Source organism: Oryx dammah, unplaced genomic scaffold (assembly GCF_014754425.2).
Source record: "Oryx dammah isolate SB20612 unplaced genomic scaffold, SCBI_Odam_1.1 HiC_scaffold_11229, whole genome shotgun sequence".
NCBI classification, from domain to species: Eukaryota; Metazoa; Chordata; class Mammalia; order Artiodactyla; family Bovidae; genus Oryx; species Oryx dammah.
Window position 1 is genome coordinate 4,909,656 of NW_024080622.1, and position 12,080 is coordinate 4,921,735.

The 12,080-nt window shown below is 36.3% G+C and overlaps 1 long non-coding RNA gene across 1 annotated transcript; it reads right to left on the reverse strand.

Moving 5' to 3' along the window:
* Window positions 1-681: 681 nt before the first annotated feature.
* LOC120861169 lies at window positions 682-10,982 on the reverse strand. The gene is made up of 2 exons (XR_005720501.1): window positions 10,925-10,982; window positions 682-773 (listed from the first exon to the last, which is right to left on the reverse strand). It is a non-coding gene; the product is annotated as an uncharacterized LOC120861169 (long non-coding RNA).
* Between the last annotated feature and the right edge of the window lie 1,098 nt (window positions 10,983-12,080).

A 12,080-nucleotide genomic window follows, 5' to 3' on the forward strand; every position in this document is an offset into this window, starting at 1 on the left:
GGTGCCTGGATTCATTTCTGGGCTTTCTATTTTGTTCCATTGATCTATATTTCTGTCTTTGTGCCAGTACCATACTGTCTTGATGACTGTAGCTTTGTAGTTTAGTCTGAATTCTAGCAGGTTGATTCCTCCAGTCCCATTCTTCTTTCTCAAGATTGATTTGGCTATTTGAGGCTTTTTGTGTTTCCATACAAATTGTGAAATTATTTGTTCTAGTTCTGTGAAAAATACCATTGGTAGCTTGATAGGGATTGCATTGAATCTATAGATTGCTTTGGGGGTAGTATACTCATTTTCACTATATTGATTCTTCTAATCCATGTACATGGTATGTTCCTCCATCTATTTGTGACATCTTTGGCCTCTTTCATCAGTGTTGTATAGCTTTCTATATAAAGGTCTTTTGTTTCTTTAAGTAAATTTATTCCTAGATATTTTATTTTATTTTTCTTGTTGCTGTTGCAAAGGTGAATGGGACTGTTTCCTTAATTTCTCTTCTTGTTTTCTCTGGGTTAGTGCATAGGAATGCAAGGGATTTCTGTGTATTAATTTTATATCCTGCAACTTTGCTATATTCATTAATTAGCTCTAGTCATTTTCTGGTGGTGTCTTTAGGGTTTTCTATGTAGAGGATCATGTCAACTGTAAACAGTGAGAGTTTTACTCTTTTTTTTTTTTTAACCAATTTGGATTCATTTTATTTTTTTTCTTCTCCAATTGCTGTGGCTAAGACTTTTAAAACTATGTTGAGCAGTAGTGGTGAGAGTTGGCAACTTTATCTTATTCCTGACTTTAGAGGAATTTTTTTTTTTTTACTTTTCAAAAAAATTTAATTTTTTACTTATTTTAAATATAAATTTATTTATTTTAATTGGAGATTAATTACTTTACAATATTGTATTGGTTTTGCCATACATCAACATGAATCCACCACAGGTATACACGTGTTCCCTGTCCTGAACCCCCCTCCCTCCTCCCTCCCTGTACCATCCCTCTGGGTCGTCCCAGTGCACCAACCCCAAGCATCCAGTATCATGCATCGAACCTGGACTGGTGATTCATTTCATATATGATATTATACATGTTTGCTTTTAATTTTTTGCCATTGACGATAATGTTTGCTGTGGGTTCATCGTAGATGGCTTTTATTATGTTGAGTTATGTTCCTTCTGTGCCTGCTTTCTGGAGAGTTTTTTTTTTTTTTTAACATGTAAATGGATGTTGAGTTTTGTCAAAGGCTTTCTCTGCATCTATTGAGATAATCACATGTTTTTTGTTTGTTTGTTTTGTTTTTTTTAAATATAAATTTATTTATTTTAATTGGAGGTTAATTACTTTACAATATTGTATTGGTTTTGCCATACATCAACATGAATCTGCCACGGGTGTACACGCGTTCCCCATCCTGAACCCTCCTCCCTCCTCTCTCTCCGTATGTGGGAATGCAAACCACATGGTTTTTATCTTTCAATTTGTTAATGTGGTGTATCACATGAATTGATTTGTGAATACTGAAGCATCCTTCCATCCTTCAGATAAAGCCCTCTTGGTCATGACGTATGATTTTTTAAATATGCTGTTGGATTCTGTTTGCTAGAATTTTGTTGAGGATTTTTGCATCTATGTTCATCAGTGATATTAGCCTGTAGTTTTCATTTTTAGGGTGATGGTTGCCTCATAGAATGAGTTTGGGAGTTTACCTTCCTCTGCAATTTTCTGAAAGAGTTTGAGTAGGATAGGTTTTATTTTGTTTCTAAATTTTTGGTAAAATCCATCTGTGAAACTATCTGGTCCTGGCCTTTTGTTTGTTGGAAGATTTTTGATTACAGTTTCTATTTCCATGCTTGTGATGTGTCTATTAAAATTTTCTATTTCTTCCTGGTTCAGTTTTGGAAGGTTATACTTTTCTAAGAATTTGTCCATTTCTTCCAAGTTGTCCATTTTATTGGCATATAGTTGCTGATAGTAGTCTCATATGATCCTTTGTATTTCTTACACAGAGATTTTTTAATTAACTCAAAGCTTCTGTATTACATTTGCTTGTGGATATCGTGAGAGCTGTATCTGTAGATTGCTTCCTCAGCAAGATGCATTTGTTATTGTTCCAGTATTTTCCTATCATTTATGTTGACATGAAAAGAAATGTAAGATATCCTTGGGAAATCAAGACTAAAGCATGTTAAATATTGATATTTAATTGAGAACAACATACCCAATTACATTCTATTTCAGAAGATACAGATGTTCTTAGAAATCAATTTGCCTTTCAAATTGATGTTTCCTCAAAGAAAATTAGAGAAAATGTTTTAGTGTTTTATCTCCATGGCCTCTGACTCCTATAGCTTTTCAGCCAGACTTTCTGACAATAAGTATTTAGGCAGCTGTAGCTACTCCATTTATTGAGGTTTAGTATTAGTTTCCTTCAGGAAGCCTTTCTGTCTGATGTCTTTCTCTAATCATTCTTTCTTTATAATCAGGCTTTGAATCTGTAACTCTTGTGAGTTATGCTGGGTTCCTGTATTTCCCAAAGCTATACTTTGTCTAGTCCTCCTGTGTGCTATGTTCTCAAACTAAAATTTTGATTAGCTTTATGCTACTCTGTCTTGTATTTTTAGTTGCTTTTCCAAGAGCTGCAATATGATCTTGAAATAGAAATAGCTAAGATTTTCTGCTGCATTTTCATAAGGTTATGGTCTGCCTGGTGATCATTAAAGGCTCTCAGCACAGAAGCATCATACAGTATCATCCATATTAAAATACATTTACTAAGTGTCTACAGTGTTCTCCACTCCATGAGAGAGCCTTTAATTATCCTTCTAGAAAGGAGAATGGAAGCTTGTTTCTTCTTGTTGTAAAACCATGGAATTTGGCTTTTGCATGCCGGGTTACTTTAAGGGAAAGATAATTAGTACTGGATAAATGGAAGCTAGGCATGGACATATTCTATTGTTGATACCCACTCTGAGTTACAAAAAACTAAACCAGATGTAAAGGTTTTAGCATAAAATGCAAAACACAGCACAGTGCACCTTCCCAGTACTGAAGTAGTAGCTTGAGAAGAAAGCATCTGATTATCTTGGCATGTTGGATGCTGGGCCCTGTGTTTCATAGCCTGGGAGAAGATGCAGAAATGCATTTGTCAACTACAAACCACCAAGCAAATGCAACAGTTCTATTTTAATTTTTTTAAGACATAATGTCCAATTTGCAGAACAGTTGAAGTCACAGAGAAAATTCTCATATATCCTTACCCATATTCCACATTTCCTTTTAACACATCAGTGTATATTTACTATGAAAGATAAAGATATTCACTATCATAGTCATAGTGCAATTGTAAAATTAAGGAAATTTAATGCCAGTGAAATCATTTTATGAATATTTCATGTACATTAAGAAGCACATTGCAGTTTTAACATATATCCATAAGGCCAACCTTATTGCCTATTCAGTTTAGCTCTTCTACATATTTATATTCATTTATTTATTTTTTGCTCCATTTAATCTCTCTTACTGAATGTGTATTTTACTATTAACATAGTATTACTTTTTTCTTATATTTCTTGAATTTTAGGCTTTATATAGGTGGTTGCTGGCTTTTGTGTTTCTTCACTGTAAACTGTAGCATTAACCATTATAAGATAATTTTAGTCTCAATTAATGATTTTTGGCCCAAATTGTACATTGTCCAACATGGAGATCACAGGTGCTTTATTACTGTTACAGTAAACCTTTGCCTATTCTTTTATATTTTGTCTTTTTGAACCCTTCTATTTTAGGTGTCTCCTCACAGCTGCCCTCCCTGACCTTGAACGTGGAGTAGCTCTTCGTGGCCCTCCTTTGCCCTCCTTGTTTAACTTATATGCAGAGTACATCATGAGAAACCCTGGGCTGGAAGAAACACAAGCTGGAATCAAGATTGCCAGGAGAAATATCAATAACCTCAGATATGCAGATGACACCACCATTATGGCAGAAAGTGAAGAGCAACTAAAAAGCCTCTTGATGAAAGTGAAAGAGGAGAGTGAAAAAGTTGGCTTAAAGCTCAATATTCAGAAAACAAAGATCATGGCATCTGGTCCCATCACTTCATGGGAAATAGATGGGGAAACAGTGGAAACAGTGTCAGACTTTATTTATTTGGGCTCCAAAATCACTGCAGATGGTGATCACAGCCATGCAATTAAAAGACGCTTACTCCTTGGAAGAAAAGTTATGACCAACCTAGATAGCATATTCAAAAGAAGACATTACTTTGCCAACAAAGGTCTGTCTAGTCAAGGCTATGGGTTTTTCCAGTGGTCATGTACGGATGTGAGAGTTGGACTGTGAAGAAAGCTGAGCACCGAAGAATTGATGTTTTTGAAGTGTGGTGTTGGAGAAGACTCTTGAGAGTCCCTTGGACTGCAAGGAGATCCAACCAGTCCATCCTAAAGAAGATCAGTCCTGGGTGTTCATTGGAAGGACTGATGCTGAAGCTGAAACTCCAGTACTCTGGCCACCTCATGCAAAGAGTTGACTCATTGGAAAAAATCCTGATGCTGCAAGGGATTTGGGGGCAGGAGGAGAAATGGACTACAGAGGATGAGGTGGCTGGATGGCATCACCGACTCGATGGACATGAGTTTGAGTGAACTCGGGAGTTGGTGATGGACAGGGAGGCTTGGTGTGCTGCGATTCATGGGGTCGCAAAGAGTCGGATACGACTGAGCGACTGAACTGAACTGAACTAATTTTAGGTGTGCCTTTATTGATAGAGTTGAATTTTACTCTTTGAGTTAACTTCAATATCTTTGACTAGATAAGGAAACTCAATAACACATACTAAAATAACTGACTGACAAATTTGGTATCAACTAATCAAAATGTTCATTTGTGTTTGTTAATTTATACTTCATTTACCATGTGTATTTTGTTATATATACAACTTTTCTAAGTATGATCATTTATTTTTTGAAAAAATTTCTTTTCTTGTTTAAGGAGGATTGTACTAAAGTCTTCTATACTAGTTAATTTAACCTTACTTTTAAACTTCATCTTTCAACTTCTGGTTTGTAAATTTCAAATAGTATACTTCAGAAGACTTTCCAGAAACAATACTAAAAAGAAGTCCTTTTCATCTCAGGGGACTGGAATGCAAAAGTAGGAAGTCAAGAGATACCTGGAGTAATAGGCAAGTTTGGCCTTGGAATAAAAAATGAAGCAGGGCAAAGACTAACAGAGTTTTGACAAGATACACACTGGTCATAGCAAATACCCTTTCAACAACATAAGAGACAACTATACAAATGGACATCACCACATGTTCAATACCAAAATCAGATTGATTATATTCTGATTATATTCTTTGTAGTCAAAGATGGAGAAGCTCTACAGTCAGCAAATACAAGACTGGGAGTGAAGTGTGGCTCAGATCATCAGCTCCTTACTGCAAATTTCAGATTTAAATCAAAGAAAGTAGAGAAAACCACTAGGCCATTCAGATATGACCTAAATAAAATATCTTATGATTATATAGTGAAAGTGACAAATAGATTCAAGGGATTAGATCCCCAGCCTAAAGAAAAAGAAATACAAAAAGGCAAAAAGGTTGTCTCAGGAGGACTTACAAACAGCTGAGAAAAGAAGAGACGCTAAAGGCAAAGGATAAAAGGAAAGATATACCCATCTGAATAAAGAGTTAAAAATAATAACAAGGAGAGATAAGAAAGTTTTCTTAAGTGAACAATGCAAAGAAACAGAGGAAAAGAATAGATTGGGAAAAACTAGAGATCTCTTCAAGAAAATGATCCTAAGGGAACGTTTCATGTAAAGATGGGCACAATAAAGGACAGAAATTATATGGACCTAAAAGAAGCAGATTTGAAGAAGAGATGACAGGAATTTACAGAAGAACTATACAAAAAAAGTTTTAGTGACCCAGATAACCATGATGATGTGACCACTCACCTGGAACCAGACATCCTGGAGTGTGATGTCAAGTGGGAGGAAGCATCACTAGGAACAAAGCTAGTGGAGCTGATAGAATTCCAGATGCGCTATTTCAAGTCTTAAAGATTATGCTGTTAAAGTGTTACACTCAATATGCCAGCAAATTTGGAAAACTCAGAAGTGGCCATAGGACTGGAAAAGTCAGCTTTCATTCCAGTCCCAAAGAAGAGCAATACCAAAATGTTCAAACTACCACACAATTGCATTCATTTCACATGCTAGCAAGGTAATGTTCAAAATCCTTTAAGCAAGGCTTCTAGAGTATGTGAAGTGAGAAGTTTCATATGTACAAGTTGGATTTACAAAAGGCAGAGAAACCAGAGATCATATTGCTGAAATCTGTTGGATCATAGTAAAAGCAAGAGAAAACGTCTACTTCTGCTTGATTGACTGTTACACCAAAGCCTTTAACTGTGTGGATCACAACAAACAGTGAAAAATTCCAAAATAGATGGGAATACCAGGCCATCTTACCTGCCTTCTGAGAAGACTATGCAGGTCAAGAATCAGCAGTTACAAATGGACATGGAACAATGGACTGTTTCCAAATTGGGAAAGGATTATGTCAAAACTGCATTGTCACCCTGCATATTTAACTTACATGCAGAGTACATCGTATGAAATGCTGGATTGGATGAAGCTCAAGCTGGAATCAAGATTGCTGGGAGAAATATCAATAACCTTAGATATGCAGATGATACCACTCTAATGGCAGAAAGCAAAGAGCAACTAAACAGCCTCTTGATGAAGGTGAATGAACAGAGTGAAAAACCTGGTTTAAAACTCAACATTCAAAAAACTAAGATCATGGCATCTGGTCTCATTACTTCATGGCAAATAAACAAAGAAACAAAATGGAAACAGTGACAGGCTTTATTTTTTTGGTTTCCAAGATTACTGCAGATGGTGACTGCAGCCATGAAATTAACAGATGCTTGCTCCTTGGAAGAAAAGCTATGACAAACCTAGACAGTGTGTTAAAAAACAGAGGCATCACTTTGCTGAGCAAGGTCCATCTTTGGTTTTTCCAGTAGTCATGTATGGATCTAAGTTTTCAACCATAAAGAAGGCTGAGTGCTGTAGAATTGTTTTTTAACTGTAGTGTCAGAGAAGATTCTTGAGAGCCCTTTGGACAGCAAGGTGATTAAACCAGTCAATCCTAAAGGAAATCAACCCTAAATATTCATTGGCAGGACTGATACTGAAGCTGAAACGCCAATACTTTGGCCACCTGACATGAACAGCTGACTCACTGGAAAAGATCCTGATGCTGGGAACCAGTGAAGGCAGGAGGAGAAGCGGACAACAGAGGATGATATGGTTGGGAGGAGAAGCGGACAACAGAGGATGATATGGTTGGATGCCATCACTGACTCAATGGACATGAGTTTGAGCAAACTCCAAGAGATAGTGAAGGACACTGAAGCCTGGCATGCTGCAGCTCATGGGGTCACAAAGAAGGGGACATGAGTTAGTAACTGAACAACAACAACCTTAACTCCAACTCATTACCAATATAACAGTCATGAATCTTATTTAATCTCCCTCTTGTTCTATTTTTTTCCATTTTAAAAAGGTTTAGTCTACAATTAAAGGTATCAAATATACCAAATGTTCATCATTAGTCCTTTAGCTCACATTTCCCTAAACAAACAAATTTGAGGGAGTTCGTCACCACTAGATCCTGCCTTACAAAAATGTTAAAGGGAGTTCTAGCTGGAATTAAAGGACTTTAATTAACAGCATAAAATCATATGAATGCATAAAACTCACCAGGCAAGGTAAATATATAAATATATATTTATATATTAAATAGTAATTCTCTTATATTGTAATGGTGTGTCAACCACTTTCAATTCCAGTTTAAAACTTTAAAGAAATAAATGAATTAAAAATAATATATACAATAATTTTTATTGGATCACAATATAGAAAGACATAAATAACGTCAATAACCTAAAATGTGAGAGGCAGGAGAAGTGTAGAGTTTCTGTATGCTATTAAAGTTAATTATCAGTTTAAACTAGGATATTATTAGATATTTTAAGTGTGCTTCATGGTAATTACAAAGGATAAATCTGAAGAAGAGTAAGATAAAGGAAACAAAACATACCACCACAAAAAGTCATCAAACCATAAAGGAAGAGTGCAAAGGAGAAGGAAAAATACAAATCAAAACTACAAAACAGGCAGAGAACAATGGGCAGAGAGAAAGTGTCTGAAATGTAGGTAGACAAAAGAGATCCAACCAAATATGTTTAATTCCTTCAGAAAAGAAGAAAAGCAATAGTAGAGAACTAATGTCTGTGAGATGTGCCCTCTTCTCTGTCTCTAGTTGATCCCCAGGTGTTAGTCATGCTGATCCCCTTATTATCCCCAAGAAAAGAGAAGGATTTAGTGGCTATCAGCATATGAGAGATAAAAAAATTAAAAGAAAAGCATTTTTTAATTAAAAAAATTGAAAAGCATGACTACGAACAAAGCTAGTGGAGGTAATGAAACTACAGTTGAGCTATTTCAAATCCTAAAAGATGATGCTGTGAAAGTGCTGAACTCAATATGCCAGCAAATTTGGAAAACTCAGCAGTTTCCACAGGACTGGAAAAAGTCAGTTTTCATTCTAATCCCAAAGAAAGGCAATGCCAAAGAATGTTCAAACTACCGCACATTTGCTGCAGTTCTATCCACCTTATTAGAACTTACTAAAATGCATTTTTTATATCTGAGTAATAAAGTTATGACCAACCTAGATAGCATATTGAAAAGCAGAGACATTGCTTTGCCGACTAAGGTCCGTCTAGTCAAGGATATGGTTTTTCCAGTGGTCATGTATTGATGTGAGTTGGGCTGTGAAGAAAGCTGAGTGCCAAAGAATTGATGCTTTTGAACTGTGGTGTTGGAGAAGACTCTTGAGAGTCCCTTGGAATGCAAGAAGATCCAACCAGTCCATTCTGAAGGAGATCAGCCCTGGGATTTCTTTGGAAGGAATGATGCTAAAGCTGAAACTCCAGTACTTTGGCCACCTCATGAGAAAAGTTGACTCATTGGAAAAGACTCTGATGCTGGGAGGGATTGGGGGCAGGAGGAGAAGGGGACGACAGAGGATGAAATGGTTGGATGGCATCACTGACTCGATGGACGTGAGTCTGAGTGAACTCAGGGAGTTCGTGATGGACAGGGAGGCCTGGCATGCTGCAATTCATGGGGTCGCAAAGAGTCGGACAAGACTAAGCGACTGAACTGAACTGACTGAATACTCTATTGTGTATGTGTGCCACAACTTTCTTATCCATCCATCTGCTGATGAACATCTAGGCTGCTTCCATGTCTTAGCTTTTGTAAACAGTGCTGCAATGAACATTGGGGTACATGTATCTTTCAGTTCTGGTTTCCTTGATGTGTGTTCCCAGCAGTGAGATTGCTGGGTCATATGGAAGTTCTATTCCCAGTTTTTTAAGGAATTGCCACACTGTTCTCCATAGTTTCTGTACTAGTTTGCATTTCCTCTGACAGTGCAAGAGTGTTCCCTTTTCTCCACACCTTTTCCAGCATTTAATTTTGGTAGACTTTTTGAGGGCAACCATTCTAACCAGTGTGAGATGGTACCTCATTGTGGTTTTGATTTGCATTTCTCTAATGACATATTGAGCATCTTTTCCCATGTTTATTAACCATCTCTATGTCTTCTTTGGAGAAATGTCTGTTTAGTTCTTTGGCCCACGTTTTGATTGGGTTGTTTTTTCTTCTTGTATTGAGTTGCATGAGCTGCTTATATATTTTAGAGATTAGTTCTTTATCAGTTGCTTTGTTTGCTTTTATTTTCTTCCATTCTGAAGGCTGTCTCTTCACCTTGTTTATAGATTCCTTCCTTGTGCAAAGGCTTTTAAGTTTAATTAGGTCCCATTTCTTTATTTTTCTTTTCATTTCCATTACTCTGGGAGGTGGGTCATAGAGGATCATGCTGTGATTTGCTTCAGAGTGTTCTATGTTTTTCTCTAGGAGTTTTATAGTTTCTGGTCTTACATTTAGATTTGCAGTCCATTTTGAGGTTATTTTTGTGTATAGTGTTAGAAAGTGCACTAGTTTCATTCTTTTACAGGTGGTTGACAAGTTTTCCCAGCACCACTTGTTAAACAGATTGTCTTTTCTCCATTAAATATTTCTGCTTCCTTTGTCAAAGATAAGGTGTCCAGAGGTATCTGGATTCATTTCTGGGCTTTCTATTTTGTTCCATTGATCTATATTTCTGTCTTTGTGCCAGTACCATACTGTCTTGATGACTGTAGCTTTGTAGTTTAGTCTGAATTCTAGCAGGTTGATTCCTCCAGTTCCATTCTTCTTTCTCATGATTACTTTGGCTCTTCAAGTTTATTTTTATTTCCATACAAACTGTGAAATTATTTATTCTAGTTCTGTGAAAAAATGTCTTTTACGAATAGTGTTGAATCTATCACTTGTTTTGGGTAGAATATTCATTTTCACTATATTGATTCAATCCAAGAGCATAATATATTTCATCTATTTGTGTCATCTTTGATTTCTTTAATCAGTGGTTTTATAATTTTCTAGATATAGATATTTTGTTTCTTTAGGTAAATTTATTCCTAGGTATTTTATTCTTTTCATTGCACTGGTGAATGTGATTGTTTACGTAATTTCTCTTTCTATTTTTTTCATTATATATGTATAGGATTTAAGGGATTTCTGCATATTAATTTTATATCCTAAAGATTAACTATATTCATTGATTAGCTCTAATCATTTTCTGGTGGTATCTGTGGGGGTTTTTGTGTAGAGGATTATGCCATCTGCAAACTGTGAGAGTTTTGCATCTTCTTTTTCAATCTGGATTCCTCTCATTTCTTTCTCTTCTCTGATGGCTATGGCTAGGACTTTCAAAACAATGTTGAATAGTAGTGGCGAGAGTGGGTACCCTTTTCTTGTTTCTGATTTTAGAGGAAATGCTTTCAGTTTTTTGCCTTTGAAGATAACATTTGCCATGGGTTTGTCATATATGGCTTTTACTATGTTCAGGCATATTAATTATATGCCTGCTTTCTGGAGAGTTTTTATCATAAAAGGGTGTTGAATTTTGTCAAAGGTTTTCTCTGCATTTGTTGAGATAATCATATGTTTTTTATATTTATTAATATGGTGCATCACATTGATTGATTTGCAATACTGAAAACTCCTTGCATCCCTGGAATGAAGTCCACTTGGTCATGATACATGATCTCTTTTAGTATGTTGTTAGTTTCTGTTTGCTAGAATTTTGTTGAGGATTTTTGCATCTATATCGTCAGTGATATTGGCCTGTAGTTTTCTTTGTCATGGCATCTTTTTCTGGTTTGGGTATCAGGGTGATGGTGGCCTCATAGAATGAGTTTGGGAGTTTACCTCCCTCTGTAATTTTCTGGAAGATTTTGAGTAGGGTAGCTGTTAGTTCTTCTCTAAATTTTTTTTTGTAGAATTCACATGTGAAGCCATCTGGTCCTGGTCTTTTTTTTGTTGGAATATTCTTGATCACAGTTTAGATTTCCATGCTTGTGAAGGATCTGTTACTATTTTTTGGTTCATATTTGGAAGGTTATACTTTTCTTAGAATTCGTCCATTTCCTCCAAGTTGTCCATTTTATTGGTATATCATTGCTCATTAGTTCAGTTCCATTCAGTCGCTCAATGTATCTGACTCTTTGAGACCCCATGGACTGCAGCATGCTCGGCCTCCCTGTCCATCACCAACTCATGAAGTTTCCATAAACTCATGTCCATTGATTCGGTGATGCCACCCAACCATCTCATCTTCTGTTGTCCCCTTCTACACCTGCCTTCATTCTTTCACAGCGTCAGGGGCTTTTCTAATGAGTCAGTTCTTCGCATCAGGTGACCAAAGTATTGGAATTTCAGCTTCAACATCAGTCCTCAAATGAATATTCAGGACTGATCTCCTTTAGGATGGACTGGTTTGATCTCCTTGCAATCCAAGAGACTATCAAGAGTCTTCTCCAACACCACAGTTCAAAAGCACCAGCTTTCTTTATAGTCCAACTCTCACATCCATACATAACCACTGGAAAAACCATAGCTTT